This window comes from Hetaerina americana, unplaced genomic scaffold, assembly GCF_022747635.1.
Source record: "Hetaerina americana unplaced genomic scaffold, ioHetAmer1.1.p SCAF_12, whole genome shotgun sequence".
NCBI classification, from domain to species: domain Eukaryota; kingdom Metazoa; phylum Arthropoda; class Insecta; order Odonata; family Calopterygidae; genus Hetaerina; species Hetaerina americana.
In genome coordinates, this window is record NW_027286292.1 from 33181413 (window position 1) to 33202286 (window position 20874).

General features: G+C 35.2%; 1 protein-coding gene across 1 annotated transcript in view; it reads left to right on the top strand.

Annotated features, from left to right (window-relative positions):
- LOC139685907 (histamine H1 receptor-like) overlaps positions 1-20874 on the top strand; it is a 372789-nt gene that overhangs the window by 123978 nt on the left and 227937 nt on the right. The gene's annotated exons all lie outside the window — the stretch shown is intronic.

The window sequence follows — 20874 nt, forward strand, 5'->3', positions numbered from 1 at the left end:
ATATAAATATATAAATATATAAATATATAAATATATAAATATATAAATATATAAATATATAAATATATAAATCACACAACCACCGCGACGGGAATTGGGAGAAGCTCGACAAACTTCTCCCGAGGACAGCCTAGGATTTCTTCGGATAAGCAGCAGACTCTGTCTTTGCTGTTATCTGAAGAATCTCAGGGGTGGTAGTCTGGCCTTGGGATCTCCACAAACGAGCCATTGCCAGTCTTGATCTCCCATCAGCCCTTCCTCCTTTGAAGAAGCCGAGGAGATGCTGATACCGTTAATCAACATTCACAATGGGGGAACAAAGACGACACCAAAACATTTTTTGAGACGAACACCGTCTGGAAAGACGACAAGGACCCTCGGCATAGAGAGAGAACGTCCCAATGAAGAGAGGCAACTCATATAAAAGACGAGCACAGGAATGGTGGGAAAGGTGGAACCGAGCAGATCACAAGCGTCGAAACGTTTCCTTGACCGTGACTCGATCCACATATCTTCCGCTTGCCGGGGTTACTTACTGAACTTAGATCTGACTAGATTGATGGACGTGTTTTATCCAGGAAATACCAACAGCCAAGTGCCATGTAGAAAATCGTTAATCATCAAGATGATATGAATTATCTCATTGAATTATACTCAGGAATATTACTTCAGGGTAAAATATTTATTGAAATTTTTCGCCCTTGAATAATATTTGAATGTTTTAGTAACGTTTATAATAAGATGTTAATAAGTTAATTTACTAACCACCACCATGATTTATTATTTGTCGGATGGTACTCTGGGCCCCTTTTTAATGATTCCCAAACTAATTAATATCCTGAATCGCCCAAAGTCCACCGAAGTGTCTAACTCAAATGTAATGACAGTAGCAGATTCAATAAAGATGCAAACATAAAATAAATAATATTAAAAGCATTTTACAAGGCGTCTAATTTGGAATTTAAAGAATGATTTAAGTATTATGAAGGGAGATAATCAAAGGAATTATTAGTACCAGTAATTCACCAGGTAAGGTAGGTTTTGAATGGACTCAAGTTATAAACAGCACAGAAACAATTTCCTTGGCTCTTTTAAAAACATAACCCGAAATCCATCTCTACAAAAGCTGCTCTAAAATTCTTCATACTTCCTCCCTCCCTTCATCCCGTTCAAAATCTCTTTCCTACTCCAGCTCATTCCCAGCATACCAAATCCTCTGCATCACGGTCTTCAACATCCCATTGACAATCAAAATGCTTTGCATCCATCTTTCCTGGCTCTTTTGGATTTCTTCCAACAATCCTCTCTTTTCCCCCACCACTATACCTAGCACTTCCTCATTTGTTTTCCGTTCAGCCCACAAAAGTCCAAACGAATACGGTATTAAAATAAAAACTGGTTGAAACACACTAAAAGAAAAGGTCAGGATCAAAGGAATTGAGTAAAGCCCGTGAGTTTATGATAAGCGCTGTTGTATGGCTAAGGAGGAGGTATAATTCAATGAAGATCTGAGCATGATAAAAATATAATTTATAGTGTAGGAAGGTTTGAACTAAATTTGGCTTCCGGAAAGGAAGTAATTAAAGAATGTAAATAATAAAACAAAGAATCCCGGGGAGAAAAACAAAAGCTTTATTGTTTGCAGTACAAATGCCGTCCAGGAAGTGACTTACGTTTTAAAATAAAAAATAAAACTAGCGATAAGACAAAATTTTATTTCATACATTTGAAAGGAACTTCTTAAACAACTTTTCTTCTGAGTTGCCATTCAAATTTAAGTATTTACCATAGCGATAAAGAGATTTTTCGTTTGCGTCTCTGAAGATCTCTGTCACCTTATATTCTTGGGAGAACTTGTGATTCCCCATTCCAAAGACTACCTTTTTGTCTCATATTTGACATGTTTTACCCATGTCTCATCCCCAGTCACGACACGATCTAAGAGTTCGTTACCATCTTTGCCATAGGATTCGAGGAAAGGCAGTGATGCAATAATATGCTGTTTTTTTTTATTTTTCTTCAAGATTTTCGACGCACATATGGCACAAAACTTGTGATAGCCAAACTCCCGCGCTACAATTTCTCGTAGAAGACTTCATGAAATTTTGGGAAAATGAAGCGAGTTATCTTTAATCGTAAATCGGCGATTTTCAGTAATTATTTTTGCTAAGTGAAAGAACCACAGCCTAAACAATACCACAGAGGATGCGTACTAATTGCAGGGACGGAATAGAAGGCTAGAGCCAACAAAATGGTGCCTCCAGCCCTACTCACCGCCACCCTAGGCCAAATACTTACTACACCCTACAAAAGTTACTATTTAGACAGCTTTCGTATTACTATGCAGCCACTCAAGCAAGAAAATACTTCGGTAAATGTATAAATTTTAAAGTGCAGAAGAAAATAAAAACAATTTTATTTAATAATTGCTGAAACTTGCTTTCAAGGCCCCGTGCGTCCAAATGAATGAGAAACATCATTAAATGACAGAAACGACCAATGAAAACCCGATTTTAATTCGGGAATTAAAAATAACCGTCATAGAACTCATAAAATGATATAAAAAATTATATAAATATTCAAATATAGCCCAAGTAATAGTAGAAGCTGGATGGAATGGAGTTTAATGGAGTTAATGGAATAAAAGGCTTGAATTGGTGATCACACTTGCCGCAAGCTGCAACGGCCGGAGATTGGACTATCGACTCCACATTAGTCGAATTGAGACACTGAAAATAAACAGGAATGTAAATAATTTCGAATGAGAAATGAAAGCCAATGAAAAAACTTATTTATTAAATATTTGTCACTAGTTCTCATTTGATACCTATTGCACCTTCAAAGTATGACCAAATACATCTGTCATACGTTATATTATTTACATTAAGTAGTTTTTACGTGCACTGGAAAGGTAAAACAGCGTGCCATACTTATCTATTACCCAAATTTACTTCTTATTTTACCAGATGGAGAATAAAATAAAATCTATGCTGGGAGGATGTTACATATTGAGAGAGTGTTGGAAACACTAAACTTCCTTATAAATACACTACAAATATAACTACTGGCTATTATTATCAGGTACATAAATGCCATTCCTCGGCAATCAGTATTCGGAAAAATATGAAGCTAAAATCTAATATCCGTGAAAGATACATCTTTTTTGCGGGAGATTTGATAAAAATCAAGCGCCAGAGCCAAAGAGCCAAAACTATCATTCAAATTAAATAAAAAATGTTCAGCATCATTGCCATTTTATAAAATAATGACTGTGATTTCATTATTGTGTTCGTATACTATGTTAATTTCATATGACAACTCAACATGGACCTCCCCTGCGGTTGACAAGAAAACTAAAAAAGCGAAGTGTCAAAGAGTGTATGGTAAGCATATTTGCCCTATCGTTTCAAATAAATAATCATTACCTTGCATATTTTTTACCTTACTTCAATAATTACCTCTCCAATTTTGAACAAATGTAACCTAATCGTAAGTAGTCATTTTTCACACAGCCATAGGACTCTCTAGTCCTCTTCTCCGATATAGCTAGGAAAATAGAGAATGAAACAGGCCACACGATGACTGATTAAACAATTAACGCCTGACCTCATTTCCCACACAAAAAATTCTACCTGAATAAGATGCACAATAGTATGACTGCCGTATTCTTCCCGCACATCTTGTTTCTTCATTCCCCTTCAATCTCTCTCTTTCTTCAGCCAGGAGATTGGATTGGCTCGTTGGATAAGGGAAGGCGCAAGTGGGGAAAGTAAAGAAGGTTGGCGTGTGAAAGAGGTGTTTCTCAGCCGGGTCTTTTCTGGGCGACATTCATTGGAGGGTGGAGGAGCTAGAGCTGGTGTCGTTATAGTGACGACGGAACACAGACGTTGAGACTTTGAAAGGCAGATAAGAAAAGTCTAGTGGGACGGTTAAATTGGAAAAAGTTAGCCTTTCAAGAAAAATAAAATTCCGTATTTCTTTTTTTAAGTCCTTTCCACATTATTGTTCGAAGTTCTTCGAATAGAGTCCATGCTGTGCTCATAGGCTTTACGCAATAAGCCATGAATTCATATACTTAGTCTCGCTATTACATTTGCATTTGCAATAATTCCCTTAAGATATATTTTTCTAAGCCGTTTTTCAAGCGTGGATATGCTGATCCTTGCTATTTAGCTCGGAGTTTTGTTCTACTTAAGACTAAATGGTGCATGTCATGGTTTATTATATAAATTTCCTTATAGTTGATGTCTATAAAATCCAGAAAATTGAAAGGGTGCAGCAATAAAGCTTATAAATTTATTTTTTCCATACAATTGGCTAAATTATAACGATAATTTTATCACCTATTCTATCCGCTAAAGAGAGAATTTAAATTTCTCTTTATAGGCATGTTATTTGCTCATCATTAAAAAACTAGGTGAAAAAATTATGTGATAATGAATAGAATTGAACCTTATCATACGAATTTTTGTGAGTGAGTATTAATAAATATAAATAAATAAATATATAATTATATATATTATATAATTTAATATTTATATATTATATATATATATATATATATATATATATATATATATATATATATATATATATATAATATATCGGAAGGTAAAAGTCTCGCGGAAATATTTGTAAGTCTAGGGAATAGCAGGTGAAAGAGTATTCGTGTACTGATTAATAACATTTATGAGGTTGGAAACGGACTGAAAAATCTCCTCTGACCAATGTTAATACTAATTTAAAGATATGAGATTGGCAAACATATGTGTGAGCAATAGAGCAATAACTTTGATTTTTAAGATAGCGAAAGTTGTACTCACGATAATCAATAAGAGGATCTGGAGCTGGGTATATGATTACTCAAGGGATTTCAATGCAACAATTTCAGAGTGTAAAAATCATTCGCCCTGACCTTGAAATTGTTGCATTAAAATACATATTAGCGGATGACTCCGTAAAAAGTTATGGTTGGGGCATCTCCCGTAGTTTCTTGGAATTTACTCAGGGGATGATTAGTTAGGGTTCAGCAAGCGATAGGTCGTGTTTGATGCTTTACCTGTAATTAGATCAATTATAGTGAGTAACATGGAATTCAATCAATACAAATTTGTTAACAGCATAGAATTTGAGAAAGGATTCCGTAAATTGAGATATGAGGGATTGCCACTCGAGAAAAATAATAGATCTCTGTATAAAATATATTGATATATATATATATATATATATATATATATATATATATATATATATATATAAACACAGATGTAGAGTTTTAAAGCATAGCAATATAATTCTTTTGATGACTGCTTCTTTGTTTCGGTGATTAAAAACCTTCCCAATTCAGCAAGTAACATGAGAACCCGCGAGATCTGGTTGTCCCAGTCATATAAACCCCCAGGGCTGAACGAAGCCCACTAAATGCAACAAATAACTGCCTGCATGTCCCCTCCCACCCCCTTGTTCTTTTCCTATTGGGGTCTTACCTCTCCTACCCTCACCCCCCCCCGCAAATGTCCTGTCCGCTCTGCCCCGAGAACGCCATTCTGATGACCAGCCGTCGAAACGCCAAAACTACAATAGTGAGTGTCCTTTCTATGTGTTTCTATGTTTTAAAAATCTACATCTATGTTTTTATATATTTGTGTGTCACCGAAGAGCGGTCCATTTCGAAGAAAAAAAAAAATATATATATATATATATACATATATATATACATATATATATATATATATATATATATATATATATATATATATATATATATATATATATATATATGCATCTAAAATAATGGGACGGCACAATAGAACACAAATAGAAGAGCAACATTTAAAAGGACACTCACACGGTAAATTGTTCGAGCTTTCGGCCCCCTCAGAGGCCTTCAAGTGAGACCCTTGAAGAAAGCCTCTGAGGGGGCCGAAAGCTCGAACAATTTACCGTGTGAGTGTCCTTTTGAATGTTGCTATTCTATTTGTGTTCTATTGTGCCGCTCGTGTGAGTTCTTCCGTACAATCGTTATATATATATATGTATATATATATACATGCATACATACACACATACAAACATACATGCACACACACACACACACACACACACACACACACACACATATATATATATATATATATATATATATATATATATATATATATATATATATATATATATATATATATCTCCACCAAACACTTAAATCATTATTTATTCCGGAATATTAGTACACATTAAACATAGTAATTTTACTCGGTAATTATGCCTTCCTTTTGTGCAATTAAAAATTCAAAACTATGTAAATAGGAAGAAGATGTTCCTTTTAAACATAAATTATCCCAGATTTTAGAAGATATTTTCCATCACTGCATTAATATATTTTTAAATATGTTTTGGTTTTTCAATCCGTCAATTTTACTCTCAAACTCATGTAGAAGATCAAAATTTAAAAGACTCTTTTATTCACATGTTTTTCATTTTGTCTTTTACTGAATAGGGGTACAGCCAGTGAAACTATTCAGTTCATAAAAAGCGAGGACATAAGCCTAGTTATGAAAATATTTGCGAAGTTAACTTTGAGTTCATCAGTTTTTTCTTTGGCCGAGAGAAATTTGCTGTAAAGCTCTTTGGAGGTCAGGCCTGTCTTGCCGTAGAACGCCTTACTCCACGATTTTAAGACGACCCTTCTTGAAAAAGGTGAGTGAGTAAATGACTAAATTTAGTGTGTCCGGTTGGTACCGACTGCTTTGCGATATCCCAGGTCACTCAGCCCGGTTCAGAATGTGCGGTTTCACAGCACCTCTGAGTCTGATGGGGGCTACAAAAGCATACAAAGGTAAAGCATCCTAGGTACGGTCATCACGGTCCTTTGCCGTGTCTCTTGGTTTTGTTTGCGGGTTAACTGTCGACGTTTATATACCAGCTCAAAGGTCTTGCATTCATTCGTCCTTTGAATTGGGCTCCGATTTTGCCTTGAACTCTAGGTGATATTGCAGTTGAACGAGACTAATTCTGAAAATAAATATCACTATTGTTTAATAACCGTCACCCCTTTCTTTCAAGTTTTCTTTTGGGATTAGGGTTACATGCGTTAATTAGAAAGTTTGAAAAATGTTAATTTAAAAATTACTCTCCAAAGAGGTGACGAGGGGAGTTGAAGATCATAAACGGTTTCAGTAGTTTACGGAATTTAGAGTTGACCTAATAACTTAAATAAAAAGAATGCACGCGATTTTGAACGAATGGAGGGTAATTTTATCAAATGTTTTATAATGACGGTGGTGAAATTTCTATAGAGCGAATTCGCTAGTATTTCAATCCCAGTGCGTTTTATTTTGTTTTTAAATGAAAAAAATAGCTCGATGGTTTAATAAGCATCTTTTGGTTGATATTTTGAAAGTATTATCCCGAAATAAGGTATTATGTGAAAATAGAAAACAAATTCATAATATTTGTAGCAAAAATAGCAGTTTAAAGAGCAGTTAAATGAATAATTGGCATATTTTAATTAGCAGAAATTTAATTTAATACCTTGCTGATAATTTAGTGGGAATTTTCAAAAAGTTTAATAATGTTTATCTGTTCGAATAATTTATTGTGGCCAGGTATTATTATAAAGTTAATGCTCGCATGGCGAAAGCTTTTGAGATTTTAGTCCACTAATATCTCTGCAAGACCTCAGGTGAATAGCTTTTTGTTAAATATGTTGCATCAACAATTACTTTTAGTTTCTTTGAAGGGAATTTATTGAAGCGAGTGTGAAGTATTAGATACACAATTATGGCTTTTTTGCTATCAAAATAAACCAATTCGTGTATGGAAATATATCCTAGTCCATAGACTACTTGCAAAACATATCTCTATTGAGGTCACATAACTGCGGGATGTATAATACAAGTAACTCTTACTAATATTTTGGGTTAGGTAGCAATAAATATACCGTATTTAGTATTTAGATCAACAAAATGATACAGAGTAGGGCATATGATTACTTAGGGAATGCTCAGTTTGGGTTTAGGAAGTGGAGAACCACGCGTGATGGCATCGCAGTGAGATCACTGATCGAGAGGAATATAGAATAATATCAGGACGTATTTGCTTGCTTCGTACATTTCCAAAAAGCGTTCGATAGGGTAAATTGGGAAAAACTCTTGAATATATTGCAGAAAATAGGAATAGATTGGAGGGACAGGAGGATAATCCGCAACCTGTACATGTCTCAGACAGCTCAAGTGTGGATTGAGGACAGAGCGTCCTGATAGGAGGTGTTAGGAAGAAGTGTAAGGCAGGGAAGAAGTGTTCATTATAATGGGTTCTGTTCAACGTTTATGTCGAGGAAATGATTTAAGAGTAATGGGGAGAACTAGGGATAGGAATAAAAGCCGGTGGAAAATTCGTAAAATCAGTTTGGTTTACCGATGACCATGCTTAAGTCTCTTTGTCAGTCAAAGGGCTGCAAGAATTGCTGAGTAAGTTGGAAATTCAATGCGATAGAAAGGAGAATCAACATAAATAAAATAAAGGTTGCGCGATTTTTCAGAAAGTGAAATGCTTAAGCTTAAGCTTAAAATAGGAGAGCAAAAAATAGAGCAGGTGGAGAGGTTCACGTATCTTGGAAGTCTTTTGGACCAAAATGATTAAAGTGGTAAGGAGTTGAAAAATTGCATTAAGGTCCTTCACGAGGAGGAGAGAATTTATGACAGAAATACAGAGCAATTATCTCAAGAAAAGACTCGTCAAAACTTTGATATGGAGCGTAGTTATGTACGCGGAAATATGGTTCCTGACGCAGGATGATGTGGGTAGACTGAAGGCTTTTGAAATATGGGTGTGGAGAAGGATTGGAAAGGTAAAATTAACCGAATAAAAACACATGAAGAAGTGCCAGGTATGGTAGACGAGGAGAGGGAATAGCTTGGAGAGAGTAAAGGAGGGAGTCAAAATGGATGGAGGTAGGGCAAAGGGAGTAAACACGGATATAGATAAGCAGTTGTATGTTGAAGGATAGCGGGGATAAGGTTGGGCAAACGAGAAAGGGGTAGGGATAAAATGGACGGAATGAAAGGAGGAATGAAGTATACGAGACGAGGAGGGGCTTGGTGCAGAGTAGGACGTTAGATTGTGTTTTGTTAGGAGAAACAAAATATTACTTTGGTATTTGTGTTCAATCAAAACCTACCATAACGGTAGAATACCTAATAATAGTATACATGAGTGTGGGTGTATACCATGAGATATATAGTATATATGTGTGTGGGTCGTGTGTGTAAATTTATATGTATTTATTATTTAAATTGTGAAGGGATAATTATGTTTCACTTGTGAATTTTATTTTAAGCCTTTTTTATAAGTAAAGTTGCATATTAATTTAAGAAGTACATAGTTCATCGGATATTGCATTATCAACACAATTCAAATTGAAATATAAATCTAAAGATCTGATAAGTAAACTTATTTTGGCGCCTCTGTAAGATTTATAATTTGTAGTTAATCGTCTTCACAACACAACACCATGTTCTATTACGAAAAATGATTACCATTAGTTTTCCCGCAAATTTTTCTCAAATCTTTTGTACTATCTACGTTTCAATTGAAATAAGTACATTTGAAGATATTATTTTGTAATATTAATATCATCATGTTATCTATTGCGGAGAATTAGGAATATATAAACTTTATTATTACTGAAAGTTTATTAATTTTTCACTCAAAGAAAAAATTCATTACGATGCATATTGGATCAATTTTAAAAATATGGGTGAAACTGTGTCATCAAAATGAATCTAATACATCCATTGTACTGTAAACCACATTTAAAATATTTTTAGCCAACCTTTAAAGCACGGTGCGGGAAGAATGCCTCACACATTTATTTCAGTTACCTTTTATAGTGTGGATTTTGGTCAAAATTCGCCACTTAAAAATACGAAAGTGGGCTTTTACGTTGACCCACCCTACGATGTTGCTCTAGGTTAAATGGAGCGATGGCAACCTACCGCTCGGGAGTCTTGCAGACGACCACTTATGTCACCACAATCGATTATGACCGAAAATTCAGAGGGCAACTAAGAGAACGGCGGGGTCGAAGGTCCAAAGGGGCCAAGGCGCAAGCCTTAGCACGATGAGAAGAGAAACCTTGGGTACACAGTTCCGAGGGAAATATTTGCGATGATATTTCGGCCGCGAAGCAATATTACTCGCGTGGAAATGATGAGTGAGAGAGACAGATCTCTCATTCCGAAGCCATTTAACGGCCTCTGGGGAAAGGTGGATATGGGGCTTTCTTGATCGTTACTTCTGAGTCGTACCTGCCTTCATATGGCCACAAACACCCCACACCATCACTGGGTTCATAAACAACTTAACCTTCCACACCCCTCTCTGCCTGCTCACGACGCCACACCTACTTCCTTACGACACTTAGTTCTCTCTCTTTTGACCACCGTTCGCCATTGGTGCTCTCGACAATGGAGTCCGACTGATGATAGGGGTAGAAGCCGCTCGTGGTTAACGACTGACTGTGAGCCGGGCTATCTTCGTCTTCTCCCCTGCTAGGAAATGCGTCATTTTGCAGTGGAAATCATGAGCTGGATTCCCACCGAATTAGGAATGCTAGGTGATCCATATATTATTTAGCATTCCGTGTTATGGTCATATAAATGTTTTTCATCTTCTTTTCGGATTTTGATGGAAATATTTCGGGTACTTCGAAACTTTCCTCTGTATCCCTAGTTAAATTTTTAAGTTCCGTTCCTTTTATTTTGAAATGGGCAGTTAGTGTACCGAGCTTAGCAAAAAGGTTTTATTATATTTTATGAAATGTACACGTCTTTCATTTCAAATCATTCAATTCATACAGTAACTTTCTAAGTCACCTAACTTAAAAAATGTAATTCCCTCTCCCCCTTTTCCTCAGATATTTGCATGCCTAATAAATAGGAAGTTAAACCACGAATGCCTTTGAGAGAAAATTGCCAACTGGCGTCAAGACTCTGGCCAAATTTTCAACCTTCTCAAGCAGAAGTATCATTGAATTATGACACGTTGCTCAACCATCGAGTTCTTTATAATTTCCATGCAAATGATACGCATATAGCATGGATATGCTTATTTTTACAAGTACAGCAAATATAAAGTTTAACTAATCATTATTATTCCATAGGTATACTTCATGGGTCATTCAATAATACCTTTGAGAAACTAAGAAATAGATTTCTTAGCATTGGAAAAGGTCTACTATTAATGGATATTATTTCTCAAACAACTGTTGTTATAGTTGCAGTTATTACTTCACGTGATATCATTGTCACAGCCGATTGAACCAACAAAATTGTTTCACGACACATTTGATCTTGCGTTTGCTTCTGTTTGTAATTAAATAAATAAATTTTAACGTGGCCATACAGCCACAATTAATAAACATCTTTCGGAGCGTCCAGTGGAAGTGACTTCCTCTGAAACGATTGAAGTAATCCAAGACATGATTTTGAGTGATCAAAAAATTAGACATACAAAAAGCACAAATTTCTCAATACTACTCAAAATATTGGGTGTGGAAAAAACCTTGATGAAATGGGTACCACGTTTGCTGTCAGTGGAGAAAATACGTTGACATGTGGTCAAATCGGAACCTTATTTGGTAGTTTTCCATAACAATTTTGACGAGTTGTCAATTCAAAACTATGGACGAAACATGTATACCATACTGAATACCAGGGATTAAAGAACAATCGATAGTTAGTTTCTAATGGCGGCCCCGCTCCAAAGAAGATGGAGACGGTGAAATCGGCTTACAGAGATATGAACGTGTCTGCTATGTACGAGGAATAATTAACAGTAATTACTTGCAAAATTGAAAAAAAAGTTTTAATATACCACACGCAATCAGGAACTGATACGGATTTAAATCGAACTAGAGAATGGAAACTTGCTGATTAAAATAAATATTTTTTAGAACAATTATCTCATAATTTAATGAATAAAAAAACTAGCCTTTTTAAAAAGCAAAATTTTAGAATCTAATTACTATTTTTCAAATATTTTATGAAAGAAATAAAATTTCACTGGAACAATATTAAATATGGGCTCACCAGAGTTTGATATGACCTGAAAAATAATGTGAAATTAGTTCCATTGAAATTTACTCGTTTTCGAATTGGTAAGCTATTTTTCCGACATTTATACCCTTCGGCTTACTGATTATTATTTAATCAGCTAAAAGCAATATAAAAATATAATATTTTCTCAAGAAATTTTTATAATGCGCTTAAAATTAGGCTTGGTATATATTTACCGATATATTATTCCGATAAAAATGGTTATTAGTATTACGGAACATTGTAATCACATAATCTCCCGCTGAGGCATCGCGATTAATACACACATATTAAGCAATATTTCGTTTTTAAAGTTATTTGGATATTAGTCAACTTTATTAAAACATACTCAGAAACTATTCAATTGTAATAGCATGACCCAACACTTTAATATAACGTTGGAAATGAAACTTATTTGTTTGGAAAAAAATAATGAAAAATAAAATAATCTTTCGTGCAAAAAATATTCTGCGGTCACTGTGGCAGAGATGTATGCGTATATGTTAGTCCAGCTCTACAAGAAGAAACTAAAATATGCTATTTTTCAGTGGAATATTCTTGCAATATTAATCAGTTAAATCTTATATGTGAGTTCTAAATGATATACATAATTTATATACGGTCACATTCACCATCTCTGGTGATTGAGTTAAAGCTTAATGTAGAACTATGGCGCAAGTCTTCAAGAAAAACAGGGATGAAAGATTTTCGAATCTCCGCCCCTCCATCGTGCACTAAGAGTCGAAAGGACACGTCAAGTCCAAGATTTCTTGCTTATTCATACGAAGAAATAAGAAATACATCATTTTTCTCCTCACCGATTTTTTCTACCGGATGGAATTTTATGCCTTTCTCCTCTTTCCTCCTGCTTTGTTTATTTGGTCTGCTGGCGTCAGCATTTGCCTCTATGTTTTTACGCCTTTACCATGCCGTTTTCTTCATCCCCTTTGAAGAGGTCGCTCGGTCCATAGTATTCCCCCTCTTTACTAATATGTCCTTTCAGCTATTTCCTCTGCTAATCAAAAACCCACTGCTCTTGCACAACTTCTTTGCTGTCACCGCATCCCTAGTTATTCCTGAACGCGGTAAATTACTTTCACGTTTATACTTAAGACACATTTGGAAGAATTCTCTTAATACCGAACTTTTTCGGTCGTAAATATTTTTAAGGGAATAAACGCAGTTTTAATAATGTTATCAAAATAAATGTCTTACCGAGAATATATATATATGTAAATATATATATATATATTTCTATGTATGTATATATATATATATATATATATATAGCCATATATAAAAAATAAAACACATTATTCTGTCGTATTTTAATGTAGAGAACGAAACATGGCTTGGAGTTCAAAATCAAAACACTTCATTTCTGTTTGCATTAAAATTAAATGCTTTTTCAGTTATTCAACAAAAATACTAGAGACTGATTATACAAGCATTGATTATACCTGTACGTCTTACCGTATAGATTTCTCTTCTCTTCTCTTATTGGACTCTATAAATCTCGTTTAAGGCTAAAACCCTCTTAATGCTATAATTAAACATGCTCAAAACTAAAATTGTCACATTCTACCAAATCATATTTATTTAAATATATTTACAAATGAATATTTATTCTCAGCAATACCATTTATAGTTATATACGTAGATTAGAAGCATATTTGGTCTTCTTTTAAACTAACAATTTTAATATAAATTAAAAGTACATTAAACGTAGAAAGTATGAGTAGGAAGCCAAATAGTTCCTAGTTTATGCACTGATAGAAAGATAGAGTTCAAAGATTTTTTAATTCCGGTGACTTTGGTGTAATTGGTGACTGGTGTAATTTTGGTTAGAATGGAGTCGAAAGGACTTGCGCCAGAGAAAGTTTTGGCAGCATTTTCTCAAGCCACTATTTTGTAAGAAAACTTGGAAATAAAAAAGATCAGTTAAACTACGAGATTATCAAGGGATTTTCTAAGAAGAGGTAATGTCTTATCTCTTGAGGGTGTATTTCGTACTAAATTGATCATTTATTTCAATGTGTTATATTTATACACCCCGGCACTACACATGACAAATTATCAACTCAGTTTTATTGTTCAAAATTTATAAGAGCTTATCGTTTTTGAAAGTATGCGCAAGAGTCGTTTGCAACCTGATATATCAAGCTCTTTTCTACTTTTGTCGCAAATGCTTGATATGGTATCCGCTGGCCTATATCCTTTTTTACGTAACAGCTGGCGTTAATTCAAATTATACCATGAGCCATGGAGCCATGAATAAAATTTGAGGAATTTCCTATCTGAAGATGGAATTTATAATCGGAGTATTTTGAATTTCGAGTTCAACATTACTTTATCTTTAACACAAAACTGTGACCTGGAACGGTTTACCCCTAATAAGATCATTGCAATCTGGATTGGAAGCATGGGAGCGCTGGAAATCTTATGCAAGCTTTAAATACCCTGGGAGTAACTTGTATTGTATCTGAGGATTTATTAAGTTTATTTTTAATAAAGCGTTTTCAAATGATCTTATTCTACGACAAAATATAATTTTTTATTGATTTGATGAAGAATGATGATGTAAGATCACGGTACCATTGAATTAAATGACTAAAATTGCATTACATTACAGAATTTTCTTAAACTCGTTGTCAAGGGATTGAATTAAGGAGGGGATCCTGAACAAGAGTGAACTTTGAGATGTAGAGACATCAACGTGTAACAAACGGGTTAATTTTGTATACAGAAGAAGAGGGAATGCGGATTCAAAAGAATGATATAATGCCAACATTCCAAAAAACTTTTCAAAATATTGTACCAGGTCTGTCCAAAAGTAGTATAACCTATTTTCTCCCGGATAGATGGACGATTGGACAGCGGTTTCTCTATCTGAATTCAAGGGAAGGGAGTTTCAGAAAAGATGGGAGGTCGGTGACAGTTGGATTCCAGTCTTTTGATAGTGCGGCTCGTTCGTCAACGAAATCTTTATAACGTGACTTCGTTACTCTCCGTCATGAACAACCGGTTATTGGAGCAGTGCGACTTTATCAAATTTTGCGTGGAACTGGACGAAACCGTGAAGAAGACTCATGGCATGCTCAAGGCAGACTATGTTGATAACGTTATGGGTATATCGGGTGCTTTTGAGTGGCACGAAGTATTTCGGGAGGGTAGAGAATACGTTGAAGATGCCTAACGTTCAGGACGCCCTTCGAGCTCAAAAATAAACGAAAATATCGCAAGAGGGAAGGATTTGTCGGACAGGCATCGTAGAGCACTGAGTATTCACATAGTGTCTGATTAACTTAGCATCCCTAAAATCGACTAAAATCCCTAAATCGCATCGACTTGTGACCAAAAACATGGGCGTGAGATAGGTGCGTACAAAGTTGGGGCCGCGAGTGCTCTTGGACGAACAAAAGGATACTCGCCCGCAGATCTGCCAATAGCTTCTCGATCATGTAAGTGATTTTTAGACCATGCCCTATAAAAATTCTTCCTTTTATATTGCCCCAAATCGTTGCTGGAATGACACCACCATGGCTCAGCAGAAGCGTTTTAAAAGACCGTGACGAGGAAGCTTAGCGTTAGTTCGGGTGCCGCCTTTCAGAAGGCGTACTAGGCGTGGAAAAGCCACTGGTTGATGCACATAAGTGCTGATTCGAAGAATTTTGAGTATATGTATCGCTAATGACAACAATTATTTTTAATTGACTCAGTCTTACTACTTTTTGGGCAGACCTTGTATAATGACTTCAAGTCAGTTATCAGGCCTCATTGACGTGCGTCACGAATGCCTTGGGTGAAAAAATTTGTCATTGGGATAAATTTCCAAATGAAGGCTTACTATAACGGAAAACAGCATGAAAGAAAATAATGTGACGGTTGGTATTTTTAGTATCGTGGGTCAAGCGGTGAACCAAAAAGGGGAGCAATGTCCTAGGATGGGAAGAATATAGCTGAATAGCACACCTCGTAATTAAATATGCACGCAAGGTTGAAAAGCACGAGTAACGATGGAAACCACTGCCTCACCTGTTTTTCAAAGCATTCTAAAACCAGCTCTTCATCCGAAAATTCCCACCAAATTAGTCATTCAAATGGACTTTGGATACCTCTTCATCCCTTCTATCTATTCTGATCATAACTAATACGTACATATAAATTAACGAGTTCTACTAAATTGTCTCTATCACAAACTATTCCGAAAATTAAGAAACAGTAAATACACCATAATAGTGTTTTACGTTACCACTATAAGTGACCTCATTACAGCTATGACATCAAGGGTGACTTCACCTTTTCTGAATCAAAACTAATCATCCTCTTAATCACCAATTTTTCTTCTCCTTATATCTACTTGTTGCATAATATGCGTACCACTTAGGTTAGGTGTGGAATGAACTTATTATTCAATAATTTTTACTCTCTAATTTATTGTACTTATAAATATTGTTAGAAAATAATGTGACGGTTGGAAATATTGGCTATTTCCGTTTTTTGGCATTGGAACGACCATTAATCTGAGGACATCTTTCAGGCAAATTTCTTTGTAATAATGCAACAAATTAATACATAAAGACATCTTCCTATTTTTCCTGAGGCTCTTTGTTTAATTTCCCCAGGAATGTTATCTTCCTTTACGATCTAATTTTTTTAGATTACCTCATCTATTTGTTCTTTATATGCAGTAATAAAAATATCTGAAAAAATACCCCCTTGATTGTCATATTCACTTTCTATATTTATGCTATTTTATCACATTAGGAAATACTGAATTTTCAGTAGGGAATGGATAGATAGAGGGATGTGGCATCAATGGTGACCATGGTAAAATTGGTATCTGGATGGATGGATTTTGAATTAAGCCAAACCAAGAAGATACATAAATCTTTAGTGTATGAAGGTAGGGGAGTAGACTATTGGCTGAACGTAGTAGTTCACCAATGCAGAGATTCTTCCCATTAGTGTGTTGTGGGAGAATGAAATTGGACGACTGGGATCGTCAGGTTTATGGATCTTCGGAAGGAAATAGAAATGAGTGGTACGTCGGTGAATGGGGAGTGTAGGGAGATCACTTTAGGAGGCTGACCTTCGTTGGGTCAGTTGAATGGCAGAAATATTAAAACCATCTCCTCAGAGTCTTCTTTCGGCAGAGGACGGTGGTCTTACCACCAAAATTTCGTAATAAGTTCAAGTGTCCTTTTTTATGTGTTTTTCTATATTATGTTGGCTAAATTTGGTGCGGACTCCATGCGAAATGAAAGAATAGGAATATCTGAAAGTATTTGTTGTAATTCACCTTTATTAGCATTGGGTTTTACATGGTATTATTACACATTGTGTAGTAAATATTATATCATATACGAGCATATATTACTTAGCAAATAAATATAATTGATATAAAAATATATATCAAATAATAGTACAGGGGACGATTTAGAAGTGATTTTAAACGAAAAGGACAAGGCATTTCATCTCAGAATATTTTGTTGTTTTTCTTCTCTACAACCAGTATTAGAGACATTCGATAATACTTGGATAGTGTTTTTATTTAGGGTTGTTAGTAAAATTTTGATTTCGTCAATTATGGCAAAGCCATTCCTCATTTGAAAAAATGTGGCTTTGTGCCATTAATCATATTTATGCTGTTGTTTGGACATATCGAGGAGAAAATCATTAGGTTTAATAATTGATGTTATTCTTACACAAGATGGTGGTAATTTATTTGAATGGAGAAATTTTTTATCTCCGAAAACATTAAATGCAGTCATCTAGTCATTCAAAATATGCTGATATATATTTCTATATGCTGATATTATAGAGTGAGTGACACAATGCTAATTAACTTCGTAAGATAAATCAATTTTCCCATTCGTCACCATCACAAGAAGATTTACGACTTTGTTTCGCGATTGGGTCAATTTTCCTCAGTCGCAGTTCATAATCACGTTCATCTTCTCAATTAACCACGATTTCATCATCAATATAGTTTTGATGATCCAGCGTTCTGTTTTATTCAAAACTAGCTGAATACCCGGCTTTGCACGGGTTAGGGAGAAACAATAATATAAATATACTACATAAATAAAAACAACAAATAATAAAGTACAATAATACACTACTTCATACAAATTTAAGAATCTTTTTTATTTAACACCTGTTTATAAACTACATTTTTTGTTTCATATCCAGGAGAAAGAATATATAAATTTTTTGGCGAACCTACTCTGGAGCAAGCAACATAAAGTTGCCCGTGGCTAAAACGTGGCGATCTTAGATCAACACCACAAAACTTTAAAGACTGTCCCTGTGATTTATTAATGGTAATTGAAAAAGCTAGCCGGACTGGAAACTGTAATCTTTTAAAGTTGAAGGGAAGATCAGTTGGGATTAGACGTATCCGTGGAATAAAAATTATTTCACCTTTTCCTTTTCCAGTTAAAATGACTGCCTGGATTATATTTTTCATTAATTTTGTCGCACACAATCGTGTCCCATTGCAGAGTTTTGGTGGATCTAAATTTCGCAATAAAATGATTGGAGATCCTACTTTAAGTATAAGGCAATGTTGTGGCAATCCAGCTGGATCAAGTGAATTTAGGAATGCCGTTGGATAATTGACGGCTTCGTCAGCATCCACTACGGTATCAACCGATTTATATTCAATCACGTCTCCTGGCAGCATGGCTAGTATCTCCTTGTTAATTTCATTAACATCATCGTTCTTAGGAGCGAGAATGGCTCTTTCTCGCAACCATTCTAAATTTTTATAATTTTGATTAACGTTAGGATAGACTGCTTGTATCATATCGCGGACAGTTTTCACCGATACACATAAATCTGATGACAATTTTATCATACCAGATGCTTCAATAACTAATCTTTCTTCTCCAATCTCCAAAAGTTTATTTGCAAAATTTTGAGCATTCCCATCTCTTAAGAGAATTCGATGTTTTGTTTAAGGCTAATTTCTTGGACATGATTCCATAGAACAGAATGTTTTAAACAGGCATAAATTTCATCGGCTGGAGTCGATTTTGGAATGACAGGCAGAGTTTGACGGAAGTCTCCACACAGGAGTACCAGAGCTCCTCCCATTAAACTGCAGTTTCCTCTAAGATCTTGAAGTGTTGCGTTGGGGGCCTCAAGAGATTTTTTATGAGCCATCGTACACTCATCCCATACTATCAATTTACATTCTATAAGAACTTGTGCCTGGCCGCTTGTTTTATTTATATGACAGGTGGGATTTTCTTGTCGGGAAATATTAAGTGGCAACTTAGGGCAGAGTGGGCTGTTCTTCCTCCTTCCATTAATGTCGCTGCAATACCTGAAGATGCAACGGCTAGAGCAATTTCTCCATGAACCCTGATTTCAGCGAGAACTAAATTAATTAAAAATGTTTTTCCCGTGCCACCAGCAGCATCAAGAAAAATGATACCTCCTTCTTGTTTATCTACTTGATCCATTATTGTTTCGTACGCGAATTTCTGATCTCCATTAAGAAGTGGCTTTTTATTCGCGATGCATGCTTCTAAGTCTAAGACATTGTAGCTAGTTTTACGTATATAATCTGGATAAAATACACCCTGTTGATCTTGTACAGGTGCAAAAAGACCGAGTTCCACTAAAGTCTTGTTAACCATGGTGATACACTTTTCCTCCAAAATAATCAAAGTTTTATTAAAAATGTCGGAGTTAAACGTAATATCCAATGTAGGATTTTCATTTCGAACTTTAGCCAGTATATCCTCACTCATTGGTTCTTTATATTTTTCCCATAATGTTTTTGGGTTAGATGGATTACAGGAGGTTATTATGATGGCAAACAAAATTCGGATTTGTCCTGGAAGAGAAATCAAACTGGCCTCTCGCAATGAGTCATCCCAGTGTTGATCTCCTTCTAGCAACCCTAAATTCTGGCAAGCTTCTCTGAATGTCTCACATATTTCTCCGTTTACCGTTCTTATTTCTGCAAATGAGCGAGGTCCTCTAATGGTATGTAGAAGCATTCTTAAAAAATAACATTCGGCGTTGTTAGGATGGACTGTGTAGACTCGGCCCAATGCGTCACATGAATAAATATTATTCTCAGGATCAAAGTTGCCCATTTTTGTTCTACAAAAGACTTTCCTTGATGTATTCCACGTATAATATCTCGGCAATTCTGAATACAATAGTGTTCTTGCAGAAGTATCCTGCTGGCATAGTTGGAAAAATGCTGTTTCTATGACAGCTAAAAAGTAAACAAATTACATACATACAAACAAACACTCTCCTTTATATATATAGATAGGATTAGGGAATCGTAGTTGCTTCATTACCGACATAATGCGTGACCGTTGCAAAACAACAAAATGCACCGTTAACGTCACTTGAATTATTAAAGCCACGTGACATCAATTGTAAGCATTAAGTGTAGCTTTGATTGGCCGAAATTAAAGAAATATTTTTATTGAATGTAATTTCAAACATGTTTTCAGCGAAATAATATTTAAAATTAAAATATTTGCCATCTCTCAAGAGGCAACTTTACGCTAAAAGTTGAAATTTTGAAATTAAAAATGAGTCTTTGCCTGGCACTTATCATTGGGATACCAGCAAAGGATAATTAAGTTAAAAAAATCTATTTTTCCACAAATTTTTCTATTCGGTACAACTAATTTCGGCGCATTGGCATCCAGCAAAGAGTAATCCATGACGACAAATTTTCTTCATGAAATTTTGTATGCTTAGTTAAAATATCCGAAAAAGCTTTCTATCGAGTATGAAAAAT